Raw genomic sequence first — 18,190 nt, forward strand, 5'->3', positions numbered from 1 at the left:
TGCAGGTCTACAATTTTGTCTCTGACATCCTTGGACAGCTCTTTGGTCTTTCCCATGTTGGAGAGTTTGGAGTCTGCTTGATTGATTGATTCTGTGGACAGGTGTCTTTTATACAGGTGACTAGTTAAGACAGGTGTCCTTAATGAGGGTGACTAATTGAGTAGAAGTGCCTAACCACTCTGTGGGAGCCAGAACTCTTAATGGTTGGTAGGGGTTCAAAAACGTATTTCACTCAATGAAATGCAAATCAGTTGCTATCTTTTATTTAAGGTTATTTTTTCGATTTTCCTTTTGATGTGCTATCTGCCACTGTTAAAATAAACCTACCATTAAAATGATACTGTTCTGAGACTTTTCATTTCTTTGTCATTGGACAAACTTACAAAATCAGTGAGGGGTCAAATAATTATTTCCTCCACTGTAAGTGTGGGTACATGTAACAATGATGTGCAGGTACTCTGCAGGGGAATGAGGAGATCCTTCCTCTCCTCTATTACACATTCTTCATGCACATTCTGAACATGGATCAGGCCCTAGGCAACGTGACTGTGGGTACATGTAAGAATGATGTGCAGGTACTCTGCAGGGGAATGAGGAGATTCTTCCTCTATTACACATTATTCATGTACAATCTGAACCAGGTTTATGGGTGATAGACAACACCTCTGTGTTCAATGTGCACAACAATCTCAGTGGATTCCCTGAAGCTCTGTGGGGAGTGCATATGTAGAGTATAGTACTACTGTGTAACAAAGTAAACCTGAGACAGATGAAATTAAAGTTTTATACATACTTGGGGCTTCCTCCAGCCCCCTTCAGGCTAATCAGTCCCTCGCTGTCCTCCTCTGCCACCTGGATCTTCTGCTATGAGTCCAGGTACTTGAGCCAGTCTGGCGTAGTGCGCATGCACACACTCCGCCGCCGGGAGCGTACTACACCTGCGCAGCACTATTACGCAGGTGCAGAACGCTCCTGGCTGTAGGAGCGGCACGTGGCTGGGCTGTGCTGACTGGCTGAATTACCAGGACTCATAGCAGAAGATCCAGGTGGCGGAGGACAGTGAGGAACTGATTGGCCTGAAGGGGGCTGGAGGAAGCCCCAGGTATGTATAACACTTTTCTTTTCATCCGTCTCAGGTATCCTTTAATTTGTAGTCACCAAACCAAATTTTAACATATCAAATTATTTGATTTCATGAGAAAAGAGAGTGCGTACATTTGCATACATCAGCATCAACGCAGAATTATTTACATCTCATTGACCATCTCTATTAGTGACACGGCTACACATCAGGCTTTATACTTACAGCATAGATGTTATTTAGTATATATAAGACATTCCTGTGTACACATCATATATACAGTCACAATCAGATATGTATATCTGACTTTAAAAATACGGGGACTGCTTTATTGAAGCAGCACAAGTAACTAATTTTGATTGGTTTATTTCATTTTTGTGGACTGAGCACAGCTATTACTGTATATACTGTATATATACATTATTTTTAATGACTATGTGAGAAATAGAACATTTTATCATATTTTCTATTTTAATTACAGTTACAAATTCATTAGGAGTCGAAGTCGGTGCATTTTTTCCCGACTCCGACCCCAGGCACCCAAAATTGCTCCGACTCCACGACTTCGACTCCACAGCCCTGTAGGCAACCACTGTAAATGCAGGCGGGGAGATTTATGACCTATCCCCACTCAGGATTAAGATGTTGCTCTCTGTAGATCGGAAAATAAAGGGTATATCACCCCTCCACCAAGGGTGGACACAGGTATCGCAGAAAAAGTAAACAGAGGCGCCAACAGAATAAAATATGCTAAAATCTCTAAAATTTCTGGGGAGGCAGTGGTGGACTTACCTCCCCGAAGCAGACATGAAACTGTCGATTTTCATACAAGTAAAAATGTATTCATATACTCCAGTATACAAAGCAATGCATTTCGCAGGTATATTTCTGTTTCCTCAGGCAGTAACAAGGAGGAGTATACAACAGTATAGTCACATGGCTAGACTAGGTGCCTCTGTCTAGTCAGTCAGAGGTGCCTAGTGTTGCCACGCGACTATACTGTTGTATACTCCTCCTTGTTATTGCCTGAGGAAGCAGGAATATACCTGCGAAACGCGTTGCTTTGTATGGAGTATGTGAATACATTTTTACTTGTTTGAAAATCGACAGTTTTATGTCTGCTTCAGGGAGGTAAGTCCACCACTGCCTCCCTAGACATTTTAGAGATTTCAGCATATTTTATCCTGTTGGCGCCTCTGTTTACTCTTTCTGCGATAACCTCACCGTCAGACCCTCTCAGAAGCTCACCATTTTTTTCTTACAGTGATCCCTTCCAGTTCTGACAATATTTTGTCAGAACTAAAATATAACAGTTGCTGTCAGTTATATATCAGCAGCTGTCAGTTACAACTGAATGTGCAAGGTAATGTCCATGTTTCCCTATGGCCCAAGTGGGTGATATTACAGTTTAACAGTGTGCTGATCAGGAAGCTGTTATGGGTTAATGGCCATTTTTAAAATGGAGGACGTAGAATTCCATTGATCAAGGTGGACAAATGGGACGCAGGGGAGGAGAAAGAGATCGAGTAGTAGACTACACAGGAGGTAAGTATGACCTGTGTATGGTTATTTTGACTTTTAATTTTCAGTTCAGGTTCTCTTTAAACCTACAAAGACATTAAAAAAATTGTAGTCGAACAGCAATTAAACAGTTAAACACAGCACTTTGCTCTGCAGTGGAAAGCTCCTGCAGCCTGTGATCCGCACCCTATCCGATCACATTATACATTCCTCTGTTGCTACAAATAGTTACAGCCAGCCACGTGCTGAAATGGAACTGTACTGAGCCGACAAACAGAGGCGGGTGAGAAATTATCACCAGATAGCTGCTGTATTTATACTATATATAAAAATCTATGAATAAAATGCAGTGGCAGCTTGCAGAGCAGATAAACTGTACTTTGGGAACTTGTAAATTGTAAACAAACAATACTAATTGTGCACAAAAGCAAATATGGTAACTGAATGGGTAAAAAAAAAAAGTAGGTAAACACATTTTTATTGAATGTTATGTCAGAGTTTTATACCACTTTTTAAAGAGGAACTTTAAACAAGGATTGAACTTCAATCCAGGCAGTAGCTGATACCCCCTTTCCAGGGCTGGGACACGGTCCTCCAGCACCCAAGGCTGAGACACCAAAGTACGCCCCTCCATCCCTCCCACCCCAGCTGTCACACTCTGATTGCTATTAGACTAAGAAGCGCCCCAGGGCCCCCAACCCCCCAGCACCTTAATCTCTAGTTATCTGGCTTGCAGTCACTGCCATGTATCTCCTTTTCTTATCTCTCGCTGCTTCAAACACAATTGGAGGAATAGCGAGGAGAAAGCCAGCGCATACCACCAAGGCTGCATCTGAAATGACCACCAGCTCAGTGTGTAGCACCTAAATAGATTTTCTGCACACTTCGCATTCAATTCAGATGCAAATCATATCATAATCATATTATACATAATATGATACATAATTTTTTGCTTAGCTGCTCCCAAGGTTTTAAATTTAGGTTAGGTCACTTGCCCGGAGGTCTGCATGGCGCAAGTGTCTAGTATAATATACTTTGCATGCAAACCATATTGGAAGCTAAAGTTCCTCCTAGTTTAATAAATGTTAGCACTTGTCTTGGATGCAGGGCATGCATTTTTCAGTCTGGCAGAGGCGGTGTATGCCTGTGCGATTAACCATTCAATTGCAGCATGTGTTTAGGGATGCGCAGCCTTTCCCCCCACCTTTTCTTAACAATTGGAGGAATGATGAGTGAGTTGTGCGCCCCTCCTACACTACACCTTGAGGCTGGAGCCTCTCTTGCCTCTGCCTCGGCCCAGCCCTGCCCCTTTCCCATGAGAAATCTTTACCTTTTCTCAAAAAGATCATCAGGGGGGTCTGTATGGCTGATATTGTGGTGAAACCCCTCCCACAATGTGATGTCATGACACATGTTTATTCATTATGTAATTTTAACACAGTTCTACTTTAACAAACTGTTGTCTGTGATTACACACCTCTCTGACACTGCAGCTGTCCTTGGTAAATTTTGAGGCTCCATATCAATAGGCCCCAAGCTCCTTAGTTATGCCACCAGCTATGGCTTGAGCAAGTAGAATCCTTGTCTTTGCACGACTCTTGTTTCCTGCAGACACATATCCCATTTGCTTTCTGTAGCCTGCTCTATTGGTGCGCTGCTTCCGCTGTAACATTTTCATTAGCGGATTGAGCATATGGGTTTATGTATGCGCTGCCATGTACCATTTCCACGAACTAATTAAAAATTACAGCGTAAAACTAAGCATTGCTTACAGTGTATGGACAATTTCCCAGATTGTTCCACTGCCTCCCTCCCCCTCCATACATAAGGCTAATATATATATACTTGAAATATAAAAGGAAAATAAAATCTAAAAATAATAATAATAAATTCCATCTTAGTACCCCGAAATCTCAAAATCTCAGCAGAGATCAGAAAACATCTGGATTGAAGTGTTGTCTTTCTTTCCTCACCCTCTTCTCTCCCCTTTCCAGCTGGCTTCTACTGGACGGGCTTATAACCAGCTCAGCAGATACGGTAAGATTTTGGTTGGTGGAGTGAAACAAAATAATTAAAAATAAATTAAAAAGGAGAGGTATGGTTGGCTTACCTCTCCCAAAATAAGCCAATATGACTACATGTTCTTTAAAAAAAAAATATTGCACACAGAAAGGTTAGACGGTGCATTTTGTGGATATTTTCCTCTTCTTCAGTTCAATAGCAACCACCAAAAATGTGACCATAGCCAGAGCAGTCTTGATCGAGATGCTTGAGTGTGACTACTCTCTGGCTATTTGCAAATTTTAGGTGGTTGCTATTGACCTAAATACTAACAAAACACATTGTCTGACCCTACTGTGTGCAATACAGTTTAAAAGAGCGTTGAGTCTTTTTGGCTTACTTGAGATATTCAGGAGAGGTAAGCCAACCATACCTCTCCTTTTTAAACTTTTTTATTGTTTTATTACTTTGGGTGCCTCCACCTACCAATATGTTATCTTCTACCTTCTACCTCTGTTGGGAGGTTGTATTTTTAAGCGTAATTCTTGCTTTCAGTTGGGACTTACCTAACTACTGGAAGTGCGACCTTCTAAGGCCCCTCACAGACCTTTATGGGGGTGGAAAATCCCCTGTAGGACTTATTGGTGAATGCACATTTACTGCAACCCCACATTTTTGAGGGATTCTCCTACTTACATATTTTGGTGTTTTGTTTTTTTGCTTTAGTTTGCATTATTGGCCTCCCGGTTTGTGTCGCCTTTATGGGTTTTTTTTTTTTGGTCTACGGATTCCTGGGTCCATGCACCTTCAGCAGATAAAAGTCAGAGAAAATCCTAAAGTCCTTTAGAGATTGCATCCAGGGAGTCTATTTATAACAAAGAATTAAAAATGTAAATTGTTCAGCAAATGTAGCATCCCATGACAGACTTATAACACTCAAATTTCTCCATAGGAGCTATCTATCTCCAGCCAGATTACAAAAATCTATCCCTCATCCACTAGACTTTGTAACAGATGCCGACATGTGGGAGTGGACCTCTTTCACGTGACCAAACATTGCCCAATACGGACAACAATTCCACTCAAAATTATAACAAATATTTGACATTGGCCTGGCCTTTTCTCCAGAAACACTGCTGTTCCTTGGGGGCATTCTTGTTAAAGGATTCTTGGCAGATGGTCCTCCGGATTGTGTCGGTGTGACCATTGGGGGACCCCATCAAAGTTTTGTTGGGTTGGGGTATAATTAGTGCACATTTATTGGAGTCCAGGTTTTGTTCCCGCTTGTCTCGTTTTTGGTACCTGTATACTTTACATTCCTCTTCATTAGATTTTTAAAATTACATACACAACAAAAAAAAAGTAAATACAAGAGTGTGAGTTGACAGGTTGTATATCAAAAAGGCTCTAACATATGAAAGGAAGTTATATCTGTACCTTTTTTAAGTGGGAGCATAGTAGAAATATACGTTTGATGATTCATACGTCTCCATACATAAATTCAATCAAATAACAAAAACCCTTTTATACAAAATTAGTACCTAACTTCCTGCCAAATCCAGAAAAAATGAAAATGTAAAAAGGGGAGGGAAAAACATCCAAGGGAAAAAGATAAAATGGGTAGGATTGGAAATATAGAAGGACATAGGATGAGAATTTACACGAGGACTGGGGAACAGGGAATCCAGTCGGATTGGGGTAACTCACCCTAATAAAATAGATAGAAACTATAAAATCTATTTAAACCACTACATTACAACATATCCCAGAAGGCTGATGAGTCTCCGAATGCTAACCAGCAGGACCATGTGAAAATATATTTGTCTAGTGAATCACATACCGTATATACTCGCATATAAGCCGATCCCTGTTTAAGCCGAAGCACCCACTTTTCCCTCACAAACCATGAAAAAGTGATTGACTTGCATATAAGCCTCCTCCCCAGTATAGCCCCTCCACAATAGTCAGATGTGCCCCCAGTACAAGTCATCACCTCGCCCATAGCCAGATGTGCCCCAAGGATAATACAGCTGTGTCTCAAGATGCCACTAGATGGCATCATGGATATGAGACACAGTGATTGCCCCACAGGAAGAATCCCCGATCAATGCACTGCTGACACCTTGCTTGCACGCTCTGCTCCACAAGCCAGGGGACACAGGTAGTGTTGAGCAGCGCACACTGCACACCATATTGCAGGGGATGGAGGCCACGGACACAACAGCGAGCCAGCTGGTGAGAGCAGGATCACTAGTGCAAGATCCTTATGCCACTCTGCCAGTAACAAAACCTGATTCACCATCTGTCCTGCTCCACTGACTCGCATATAAGCCAAGGGGGTAACTTTTCAGTACATTTTTGGGGTTGAAAAATTAGACTTGTATGCGAGTATATAAGTGTAATGCTTGTGTGCATAAGCAACATAAGCAATACTGTCTGTTTACAAATCACAAGTGTAATGCTTGGGGGTTAAACTTTGACCACCCAGAGCAACAAGGCTGGTGGCTGAATAATGGAAGAGGCTACACAGGCTGCCCAGAGCAACTGCAGCTCTGGGCTTCCGATATCGCTACAAATAAGACACAATGGCAGCACAGTGCGATGTTGCGCTGCCTTAGCGATAGCAAGCATTCAGACAGGTACAAGACAGGACTAGATTGGAGCTTAACTAGTAGCAACCGCAGCTCACAGTCACATCCACAGAAGCAGAGCAAGCAGGCTAACAACAGTCACCAGCAAGCATCTGCACAGACAAAACTACAGGAAAGAACGTAACCAATAGCAACCGCAACCTATCAGTTACGTTCCCAGAACTAGAGTAGCAGGAATACTACCAGTCACCAACGTGGTGATGGCAGAATCCAAGCTATCAGGATAATGGACTTCACTGACCCACCGCGGATACAGCGAACATCCATCAGGCATGGAAACTAGGCAATAAACAATAATACAGAAAAATAATAACCATCTCAACTAATGGATAATTATATATTAGCAAGTCTGCCTATATATTTATCAAGAACTAGCTAAAGCACAAGTAATAAGGTTGCATAGAACTACAATAACAGAACTATACAGAGTAGCACAGTGCCCAGCAGACAGCATACTGACCGCTATGATGGGCGAGGTCTAAAAGGGGAGACAGACTTTTATGCCAGCATTGACCAATGGATGCAAACATGCAAATCTCCACACAGCTGAATGGTAATCACTCAATCCTGAGCTGGCTTGATTACCATTTGCTAGCTGGTTGTGAATGCAAAGGACTCCCATAGGAAATATATGCAGTATTATGTAACAACATGCCTGCAGGAAATCCAGGGCTATCTGGCCGCAGCTCAGCTGTAGCAAGCAATTGGTGGAATGATGACAGCATCCTGAGCTGCCCAGAACTGCAGAGCGATTGCAAATGACAATGAGACCCATTGCAAATGTGCAACCGAATGCAAACAGATAAGCCAGAACTGTCCGTTTGCAGCTCCACTGCAACGGACAGAATACGCTACAGGAGGGATCCTTACAATAAGAAACTACAGCCAATAATTCCTCCATCCTCAATCAGGGACGGATCTAGGGGGGGGGGGGGGGCAAACGGGTATCTTGCCCCAGGCGCTGTTTGTTGAATTCTTAAAAAGGCGGCAAAATGAATGGCAGTTTAGGCGCCAAAGCCTGATCTTTAGGCGCCAAAACCTGACCTTGCCCCAGGTGCAACTTGGTCTTGATCCGTCCCTGTCCTCAATCATTGCCTACACCCAACCTCTTAGATGGGGGGGGGGGGGGGATTTTCAAGATCTGGCTGTCACATTTCTGGCCACAGTAAGGCAATGTATGTGGATATTCTTTTTAGACCTAATAACAGGGACAGGAGGATAGAAGGGACAAATAAAATCAATAACCAAAAGGCATGAACTAAAGATCATTGGCACCAAATATGGACGGGATTGCCAATTTCCTTATGACATCTCCAGCATAATTCTGAGATGTCAATAAATATATATATATATATATATATATATATATATATATATATATATATATATATATATATATAGGAGAGAGGAGAGGCATCTGTACCAGAGAGCAAGAATGTTGTCAATTCTCAGGGGAAAGTTGTCTGTTTGGTTCCCAATATCTCATATAGGGGAGTGGGCCTCTATAAGTGCTCTCTCTCAGCAAGGCATAGACCTGAGAAAGTAAATGAATGGGTTTCTTAATGAAAGTATAAAAATGTTCAAAGTCTGTAAGATCCTTTATAACATACCCCTTAGTAGAGCAATACTTTAAGAAGCCTCTGAACTGACGTAAGAGAATCCAATTTTGATTAGTGAAGGAATCGGGGTTGTGAACATAGCATCCCCATTTTATTAGTCTAGGCCAATCATGTGGGGTTAGTGGGTGGGTCGATCTTAGATAGATTAACTTTAAAACAACTCAACGTACTATATAACGTAAATTCTCCTTTTATACAGTGTATGGGAGAAAAATTATAAGCCGGGTAACATAAATTAAAAGGTTATCAGCATAAAGCACTACCTTATGCTGATTACCCCTCATGTACACCACGAATGGCCTCATTCTGTCTCAAAGCAATAGCTAAATGTTCCATGGCTAGGACACAGAGTAAAGGAGACAGTGGGCAACCATGTCAGGTTCTGTTCCTGATCTGAAGGGTCTCAGAAAGAACACCATTAACCCATATCCGGGCAGAAGGATCAGTAAATCGAGACATTATTAATTCAAATTTTCTCCTAAGCCCACCTGTGACAGAGTGGACCCCAATCCACTCTGTCAAAGACCTTCTCCATATCGACACCAAGAAGAAAAGTAGGGATAGAGTGAGATTGGGCATAAGCTATAAAATTTAAAGTCTGATTGGTGTTCATTCTGGCCTCTTTTCTGGGAACGAAACCCACTTGGTCACCCGAGAGGAGGTTTTGTAGGAGAGGTTGTAGCATATCTGCGAACATTTTAGAAAAAAAAAATTATATCATCATTAATTAAAGATATTGGCCGATAGCTGGACCTTCCCCTTTTTTAAAAATACTAAGATCTGTGCATCTAAAGATTGTTTGAGGAACAAAGTAGCAGAAGTTATATCATTACATGCCCTTATAAAAGGTTCCTGCAGCAGTTTCTTAAATTTCCCATAAAATTTTGCAGTATATCCATCAAGGCCAGGGCATTTCCCAGGAGAACTCTCCTTCCAGGGCCCGGCTAACTTCATCGGAATCATAGGAAGAGCGGGTCTCCTAACATAATCATTGGCCTTCTCAGACTTCTCTGTGGAGATCCTGGGCATACTGTTTGGGATATAAAATAGATCTTGGTAAGATTCCCAGAAGGTTGCCACAATTTCTCAAGGGCTATGGGTCAGATTACCATTTCTGGTGTGAACTGGTGTGAATGTTGGAAATGCAGTTCCCTGACCTTATCTCTAGAAATAAGATCTTTGATCTATTAAAAGTTGAAGCCAAGTTCGATAGTGAGATGATTCAGCTACTGTCTTATCAGAAACATCCTTCTTGTGGCTCAGCTCTAGCTGCTAGATCTGTAATTATAGCTTTATTCTCATTTTAACCCTAGACCCATGTTTAATGAAGAGCCTTTCAGAATACATTTTAATTTTCCCATTTAAAAGGGGAAGAAGTAGTGTCTCCACAATTGCTTGAACTTCGGGAACACAGAGAGGATCCTGTAGATGTAGAAGGTTATCATTAAGGTGCCAAGACCACTGAGGAGCAATACTATTTAGCAGGCTAAAAGACAAATATATAGGAACACGATCTCACTTGAGAATAGGTTCAATAGAATGAGGAGCAATCTTGAATAGACCTTATTAGAATGTGAAAAAATATGTATAATCTTAACTTGAGGATTCAAAATCCTCCAGATATCTATTTATCTATTGAATAGATATCTATTAAGCCAAAAGGAGCTTATTTAAAAAAAAACCACATATGACCCCTTGCCGAGAGAGAGAGCACCTACCAGAGGAAGAGTCTATAGCAGGACATACAGTGACGTTTAGGTCCCCACCAAGAATTAGGTTGCTTGCAGACAATGCAGACAATCGGTTCAACAATGGTAGAACACATCAGCTTCTGATTTGGTAGATACACATTTGCTAGGGTAAAAATGTGATCATGTATCAAGATTTTAGCAAAATTTATCTATTCTGGGGATCTGCCTTCTGATCCAGAATACGTAGTGGAAGAGTCCTATGAAATGCTATGGGTACCCCCTAATTTGTGAGTCTGGATTTGAGTTATGGATTCACCTAGAAAAATAACCTCTGTGCAATTCTGGCACATGTGTGGTTTTGCTTGGCAGTTATGGTGGTCACTAATGATCCCATCTATTTCTCATGGGAAAAGGAGTATCAGCAACTGATTGGGATGAAGTTCAATCATTGGTTACATTTCCTCTTTAACCACTTGAGGACCACAGTCTTTTCGCCCCTTAAGGACCAGAGCCTTTTTCTCCATTCAGACCACTGCAGCTTTCACGGTTTATTGCTCGGTCATACAACCTACCACCTAAATGAATTTTACCTCTTTTTCTTGTCACTAATACAGCTTTCTTTTGGTGCTATTTGATTGCTGCTGCGAGTTTTACTTTTTATTATATTCATCAAAAAAGACATGAATTTTGTCAAAAAAATGACTTTTTTAACTTTCTGTGCTGACATTTTTCAAATAAAGTAAAATTTCCTATACATTTGAGCGCGAAAGTTATTCTGCTACATGTCTTTGATTAAAAAAAAAACATTCAGTGTATATTTTATTGGATTGGGTAAAAGTTATAGCGCTTACAAACTATGGTGCCAAAAGTAAATTTTCCCATTTTCAAGCATCTCTGACTTTTCTGCGCACCTGTCAGGTTTCATGAGGGGCTAAAATTCCAGGATAGTACAAATACCCCCCAAATGACCCCATTTTGGAAAGAAGACATCCCAAAGTATTCAGTGAGAGGCATGGTGAGTTCATAGAAGATTTTATTTTTCGTCACAAGTTAGCGGAAAATGACACTTTGTGACAAAAAAAAAAAAGTTTCCATTTCTTCTAACTTGCGACAAAAAAAAATGAAATCTGCCACGGACTCACTATGCTCCTCTCTGAATACCTTGAAGTGTCTACTTTCCAAAATGGGGTAATTTGTGGGGTGTGTTCACTGTCCTGGCATTTTGGGGGGTGCCTAATTGTAAGCACCCCTGTAAAGCCTAAAGATGCTCATTGGACTTTGGGCCCCTTAGCGCAGTTAGGCTGCAAAAAAGTGCCACACATGTGGTATTGCCGTACTCAGGAGAAGTAGTATAATGTGTTTTGGGGTGTATTTTTACACATACCCATGCTGGGTGGGAGAAATATCTCCGTAAATGACAATTTTTTAATTTTTTTTACACACAATTGTCTATTTATAGAGATATTTCTCCCACTCAGCATGGGTATGTGGAAAAATACACCCCAAAACACATTATACTACTTCTCCTGAGTACGGCGATACCACATGTGTGGCACTTTTTTGCACCCTAACTGCGCTAAGGGGCCCAAAGTCCAATGAGTACCTTTAGGATTTCACAGGTCATTTTGAGAAATTTGGTTTCAAGACTACTCCTCACGGTTTAGGGCCCCTAAAATGCCAGGACAGTATAGGAACCCCACAAATTACACCATTTTAGAAAGAAGACACCCCAAGGTATTCCGTTAGGAGTATGGTGAGTTCATAGAAGATTTTTTTTTTTGTCACAAGTTAGCGGAAATTGATTTTAATAGTTTTTTTTCACAAAGTGTCATTTTCCGCTAACTTGTGACAAAAAATAAAATCTTCTATGAACTCACCATACTCCTAACGGAATACCTTGGGGTGTCTTCTTTCTAAAATGGGGTCATTTGTGGGGTTCCTATACTGCCCTGGCATTTTAGGGGCCCTAAACCGTGAGGAGTAGTCTTGAAACCAAATGTCGCAAAATGACCTGTGAAATCCTAAAGGTACTCATTGGACTTTGGGCCCCTTAGCGCAGTTAGGGTGCAAAAAAGTGCCACACATGTGGTATCGCCGTACTCAGGAGAAGTAGTATAATGTGTTTTGGGGTGTATTTTTACACATACAGATGCTGGGTGGGAGAAATATCTCTGTAAATGACAATTATTTGTTTTTTTTTTACACACAATTGTCCATTTACAGAGAGATTTCTCCCACCCAGCATGGGTATGTATAAAAATGGATCCATCTGAAAATGGCGCCTGCGAATAATGGCGCACGGTGTTGCCGCTAATCCGTTTGACGCTTATCGCTATTTAACGTTAAAGCCTTATTGTTATTTAGCGTTAAAGCCTTATTGTTATTTACCGTTAACACACAGAACCCTCTCTGTACCTATCCCTAACCCCTAAACTCCCCTGGTGGTGCCTAACCCTAAGACCCCCCTAGTGGTGCCTAACCCTAAGACCCCCCCTGGTGGTGCCTAACCCTAAGACCCCCTGGTGGTGCCTAACCCTAAGACCCCCCCTAGTGGTGCCTAACCCTAAGACTCCCCAGATGGTGCCTAATCCTAACCACCCCCCTGGTAGTGCCTAACCCTAAGACCCCCCTGGTGGTGCCTAACCTAACCACCCCCCTGGTGGTGCCTAACCCTAAGACCCCCCTGGTGGTGCCTAACCCTAAGACCCCCCCTGGTGGTGCCAAATCCTAACCTCCCCCCTGGTGGTGCCTAACACTAACCACCCCCCTGGTGGTGCCTAACCCTAACCACCCCCCTGGTAGTGCCTAACCCTAAGACCCCCCCAGTGGTGCCTAACCGTAACCTTGACAGTGTTACATTAAATCCATTCCCCGTTTTGCAGTTAAATAACGTCTGCAGTTTGGCTTATGTAGGGCGCTATTGGTAAATAACGTTAGTGTGTGCCACTATTGATAAATAACGTTACTGTGTGCCACTATTGATAAATAACGTTAGTGTGTGCCGTTTTTCTTCTTTTTTCCCTGTGCGCCATTATTATGCAGTACTAACGATAAATAGCGATAAGCGTATCTTTTTAATGCGGCGCCATTTTTATGCATAGGCACTGTGCGCCATTATTCACTGATCCCATAAAAATACACCCCAAAACACATTAAACTACTTCTTCTGAGTACGGCGATACCACATGTGTGACACTTTTTTGCAACATAGGTGCGCTAAGGGGCCTCACGTCCTATTCACAGGTCATTTTGAGGCATTTGGATTCTAGACTACTCCTCACGGTTTAGGGCCCCTAAAATGCCAGGGCAGTATAGGAACCCCACAAGTGACCCCATTTTAGAAATAAGACACCCCAAGGTATTCTGTTAGGAGTATGGTGAGTTTATAGAAGATTTTTTTTTTGTCACAAGTTGGCGGAAAATGACACTTTGTGAAAAAAAAAAACAATACATATCAATTTCCGCTAACTTGTGACAAAAAATAAAATCTTCTATGAACTCATCATACACCTAACAGAATACCTTGGGGTGTCTTCTTTCTAAAATGGGGTTACTTGTGGGGTTCCTATACTGCCCTGGCATTTTAGGGGCCCTAAACCGTGAGGAGTAGTCTTGAACCCAAATGTCTCAAAATGACCTGTGAAATCCTAAAGGTACTCATTGGACTTTGGGCCCCTTAGCACAGTTAGGCTGCAAAAAAGTGTCACACATGTGGTATCGCCGTACTCAGAAGAAGTAGTATAATGTGTTTTGTGGTGTATTTTTACATATAACCATGCTGGGTGGGAGAAATATCTCTATAAATGACACATTTTTGATTTTTTTTACACACAATTGTCCATTTACAGAGAGATTTCTCCCACCCAGCATGGGTATGTGTAAAAATACACCACAAAAAACATTATACTACTTCTCCTGAGTATGGCGATACCACATGTGTGACACTTTTTTGCAGCCTAGGTGCGCTAAGGGGCCCAACGTCCTATTCACAGGTCATTTTGAGGCATTTGTTTTCTAGACTACTCCTCATGGTTTAGGGCCCCTAAAATGCCAGGGCAGTACTGGAACCCTACAAGTGACCCCATTTTAGAAAGAAGACACCCCAAGGTATTCCGTTAGGGGTATGGTGAGTTCATAGAAGATTTTATTTTTTGTCACAAGTTAGTGAAAAATGACACTTTGTGAAAAAAACAATAAAAATCCAATTTCCGCTAACTTTTGACAAAAAATAAAATCTTCTATGAACTCATCATACACCTAACAGAATATCTTGGGGTGTCTTCTTTCTAAAATGGGGTCACTTGTGGGGTTCCTATACTGCCCTGGCATTTTACGGGCCCAAAACTGTGAGTAGTATGGAAACTGTTCAGGGGCATAAGCATCTGCAAATTTTGATGACAGGTGGTCTATGAGGGGGCAAATTTTGTGGAACCGGTCATAAGCAGGGTGGCCTCTTAGATGACAGGATGTATTGGGCCTGATCTGATGGATAGACGTGCTAGGGGGGTGACAGGAGGTGATTGATGGGTGTCTCAGGGGGCGGTTAGAGGGGGAAATAGATGCAATCAATGCACTGGGGAGGTGATCGGAAGGGGGTCTGAGGGGGATCTGAGGGTTTGGCCGAGTGATCAGGAGCCCACATGGGGCAAATTAGGGCCTGATCTGATGGGTAGGTGTGCTAGGGGGTGACAGGAGGTGATTGATGGGTGTCTCAAGGTGTAATTAGAGGGGGGAAATAGATGCAAGCAATGGACTGGCGAGGTGATCAGGGCTGGGATCTGAAGGCGTTCTGAGGTGTGGGCGGGTGATTGGGTGCCCTAGGGGCAGATTAGGGTCTAATCTGATGGGTAACAGTGACAGGTGGTGATAGGGGGTGATTGATGGGTAATTAGTGGGTGTTTAGAGGAGAGAAGAGATGTAAACACTGCACTTGGGAGGTGATCTGATGTCGGACCTGCGGGCGATCTATTGGTGTGGGTGGGTGATCAGATTGCCCGCAAGGGGCAGGTTAGGGGCTGATTGATGGGTGGCAGTGACAAGGGGTGATTGATGGGTGGCAGTGACAGGGGGTGATTGATGGGTGGCAGTGACAGGGGGTGATTGATGGGTGATTGACAGGTGATCAGTGGGTTATTACAGGGAATAACAGATGTAAATATTGCACTGGCGAATTGATAAGGGGGGGTCTGAGGGCAATCTAAGCGTGTGGGCGGGTGATTGGGTGCCCACAAGGGGCAGATTAGGGTCTAATCTGATGGGTAACAGTGACAGGTGGTGATAGGGGGTGATTGATGGGTAATTAGTGGGTGTTTAGAGGAGAGAAGAGATGTAAACACTGCACTTGGGAGGTGATCAGATGTCGGATCTGCGGGCGATCTATTGGTGTGGGTGGGTGATCAGATTTCCCGCAAGGGGCAGGTTAGGGGCTGATTGATGGGTGGCAGTGACAGGGGGTGATTGACGGGTGATTGACAGGTGATTGACAGGTGAAAGACAGGTGATCAGGGGGGATAGATGCATACAGTACATGGGGGGGGGGGTCTGGGGAGAATCTGAGGGGTGGGAGGGTGATCAGGAGGGAGTAGGGGGCAGATTAGGGACTACAAAAAAAAATAGCGTTGACAGATAGTGACAGGGAGTAATTGATGGGTGATTAGGGGGGTGACTGGGTGCAAACAGTGGTCTAGGGGGTGGGTCTGAGGGGTGCTGTGGGCGATCTGGGGCAGGGGGGGGGGAAATCAGTGTGCTTGGGTGCAGACTAGGGTGGCTGCAGTCTGCCCTGGTGGTCCCTCGGACACTGGGACCACCAGGGCAGGAGGCAGCCACTATAATAGGCTTTGTATACATTACAAAGCCTATTATACATTGTTTCAGCGGCGATCCGGGTGCTAGTAACCCGCCGGCGCTTCCGAACGGCCGGCGGGTTACAGCGAACGGGGGGCGGAGCTAGTCCCCGGCGGCTGATCGCGTCACGAATGACGCGATCGCCGCATAGCCACTCCCGCAGCCGCCCCCGCCGATGGGCGTATTGCGGTCGTTTGGGCCCGGACTTTGCCGCTGCCGCCCATCGGCTGGGGGCGGTCCTTAAGTGGTTAAAGTGTACCTGAAGAAATAAAAAAGAAAGTTAGATATTTGGGTCCGGTTTATATTTGCTGTGAAAACTGTAAAAGTTTGTCTGCTTCACAGAACGCTGAAACGAACGTGTATGGAAATGGATCTTATGTTAGGTATAGGATCCGTTTACACTTGCCATTTTAAACTGATCCATTTGATCTGTAGTGGGAATTGGAATGGAGGGGTAATTAGGCCCAGATTTACATCACAGGAGTCTATAGGCACAGATGTCCTGGCACCCCAGACTTCACCTCCTATGAACCTACAAACCCCCGCCCAACCGCACCGCAAGTGTGCTGGCTGTCCCAGCTGTCACTTCTCTTACTTTCCTTGCCAGTCATAGGTAGCAACAGGTGCCCCTTAGCATTAGGTAACCAGAGGTACACTCAGTATTAAGTAGCTAGAGGTGCCCCTGATTGAAGGGAGATCTCGTCAGTGGAATGCAGAGACCCAGGTGAGTAACCTCTCATATACGCTCTTATCAGGACTCTGCATAGAAAAGTAGGGAGGGAGGCGCTCTGAGAGGGGAGTTAGCCTACTTTCCTTCATCAGGGGCCTGTAGGCACGTGCCTACAGTAACTTATGGTAAATCTGGCCTGGGGGTAATAGTTTATTTTGGGGCCTTAATATGAATTACGTACAGGGAAAACTGCTTGTTGAGGTTTACCAGCTTTACTTACTGACATTACACTGCAGTACTATGACAACCTAGGCAGTAAATTTAACAAGACTGAGCTGTCAGAGACAAAATATCCCGTACCAAGAAAGTAGATTATTAAAGTGTACCAGAGATGATATAATAAGCATCTTATTGTCCCCCGGCAATGGCATATAGCTCGGTCACGGCCAGTCGTGGTTCACCACACCCTTGTTGTGTTGGGCCGTTTGCCACCTGCACAGTACTAGCTGCGCAGGCACAGAACACTGGCGGCGACGGGGGTGTGTCACGGCCGGGCCGGCCATGCAGTGAACTGCGACTGAGCTATATACCGGGGGACACTGGAGGCACGGAGGGGCCCAGGAGAACAGCGATGGAGCCCATGGCTGGCATGGGGCTGGAGGAAGCCCCAGGTAAGTATAAAAGCTGATTATTACATCATCTCCGTTTTCCTTTAAGCCACAGTTTACTGTCACAAGACGCAATAAAGTCCAGCCCCATCGTTTTGCCATTTGTTTTACCTTGTGACATATTGCTATGAAAATCCCTCTCTTTCTGGGGTCCATCATTTGGCCAGTGTGTGGCCTTGCAACCTTGGATGGAGGCAAACCTCTTTCAAAAATTTTTATTGGTACTTTATTTAGGGTGTTTCTTGTGTATGATTCCCCTGTTTCATCCACCTAATCACGTTTTATGCATATCACAGCCCAACATAAACTGTAAATTACCATAAAACAATGAGTATCTGCAGGAATATCCACATAGTGGAAATTGTCCCAGATAGGCCGGTGCCTTCCCTCTGAGGGTCACCCACCCTGCTGTCAGACCAGCAAACAAACGTGCGTTTCAGTCTG

At 43.4% G+C, this 18,190-nt stretch overlaps 1 protein-coding gene across 4 annotated transcripts in view; it reads left to right on the forward strand.

The window, feature by feature from the left end:
- Positions 1–18,190, forward strand: part of TP53INP2 (tumor protein p53 inducible nuclear protein 2) — a 340,314-nt gene that overhangs the window by 144,479 nt on the left and 177,645 nt on the right. Inside the window, exon 1 of one of the 4 annotated variants that reach the window (XM_068264221.1) lies at positions 4,605–4,639. The exons of the other annotated variants lie outside the window; for them this stretch is intronic. The gene's annotated coding sequence lies outside the window, so the exon portion shown is untranslated. Of the gene's footprint in view, positions 1–4,604; positions 4,640–18,190 lie in introns of those variants that run through there. 4 annotated transcript variants of the gene reach the window in all.

The sequence above is a fragment of the Hyperolius riggenbachi genome, chromosome 12, assembly GCF_040937935.1.
Source record: "Hyperolius riggenbachi isolate aHypRig1 chromosome 12, aHypRig1.pri, whole genome shotgun sequence".
In the NCBI taxonomy this organism is placed as follows: Eukaryota; Metazoa; Chordata; class Amphibia; order Anura; family Hyperoliidae; genus Hyperolius; species Hyperolius riggenbachi.